Source organism: Protopterus annectens, chromosome 6.part0 (assembly GCF_019279795.1).
Source record: "Protopterus annectens isolate FY-2018-M chromosome 6.part0, PAN1.0, whole genome shotgun sequence".
Taxonomy (NCBI): Eukaryota; Metazoa; Chordata; order Ceratodontiformes; family Protopteridae; genus Protopterus; species Protopterus annectens.
The window spans coordinates 1,061,592,303-1,061,593,788 of NC_056737.1; positions in this window are offsets into that span (position 1 = coordinate 1,061,592,303).

Consider the following 1,486-nt stretch of genomic DNA (forward strand, 5'->3'; position numbering starts at 1 on the left):
TCCAGAAGTAGACAAAAATCAGGCAGCAACTGAATGTGCTAAAAAAAACAATAGAAGGTGGAGGGCCAGATGAGAAGGAAAGAAATGTGAAAAATGCATGAATATAGTTCAAAGTATAAGAAGCTTCTGGAAGAACCTCGTGTTGATTAGGATAAATTGCAGGAATGGATAAGGAGAGGTGACATCATACCAAAAGTTGAAAGGTTAATATTGGCGGCTAAGATAGCGGGCTGCATACATGTTTGTTTACAAAGCCCATTGAACTTGTGGGAGTAACAGACAAATGTAGGTTTTGCAAAACAGAATTGGAAACAGTTGCACACCTTGTTGCTGGTTGTGACATACTAATGGCAGAAGGACTGTATACCGAAAGGCATAATAGTGTGGCAAGACTGCTACACTGGGGATTGTGCAAACATTATGGTATTGGAAGTGGCTGAAAAACGCTGGAAATATGAGCCACAAAGCATCCTAGAAAATTAAGTCTACATCCATATGGGATCGGCCATTGCCAACAGTTCAAAAGATAGATGCTAGAAAACCAGATGTAGTGGCCCACGAAAAGACAAAAGTAGCATTCATCATTGAAATCGCCACATCCAATGACAGTGTCTTGCATAGAGAGACGCAAAGTCATAAAATATCAGGATTTACAGGCAGAAATGAGAGCAATCTGGAAGATACCCAAATAGTTCCAGTAGTAGTAGGAGCAACGGGTCTGGTAAAGAATAAAAATTGTATGATACCAATACATGTAACCCCATATGAATTGCAGAAGGCGTTATTACTGGGCACATTGTGGGTGCTGCGAAGACCACTTCTGCTGGAATGGAGGCTGTAAAATGTGCATAGGTAACCTTTAATATTGCATTGGGCAATGATGTGGGTGCAGCTTGGGGGGGTTAAACTTAATTTGTTGAAAATGTGCATAGTTTGTGTGCTTGTCCTAAGTTGCTAGGAGATGGGAGAGTTCTGAAAATGCACTTTAATTTTTTTGAGGGTTTTCATCAAAGCCCAACCTCTTAAAATGTGACCTGGGTACAAATGGACATGAGAAGAAATAACTGTATAAAAGGTTAGTCTGGTGAAAATTAGTGTGCGGATGTAAGCCAAAGTTGGAAACACATTCAGAAAATCTGCCCCTCTTTATAAGGAGAATAGTAGCTTTGTTTCATAATGGCTGCTGTATCCATGTTCTCTTTGAACATAACTGGTCTTCCAGGCATAGACAAAACAGAGTGTACTGAAGTATAAGAAATGCAGGGTGCAAGTAGTGCTGCAGGATACAAATTTGGAAAGAAATGAGTATGTGAATTTGACAAAGAAGGCTTTCAGGATAGTTCTTCAGCAGAAGATCGGAGACCAAGGAAAAGGGGCATAGTAATACTGCTTGCTAATGGGTCTCCGACAATAATGGTATATTTGTAGTAGTGAAGGGCTGCTGGCAAATGAGGAGGATTACACTGGCACATATTTTATATTCCAC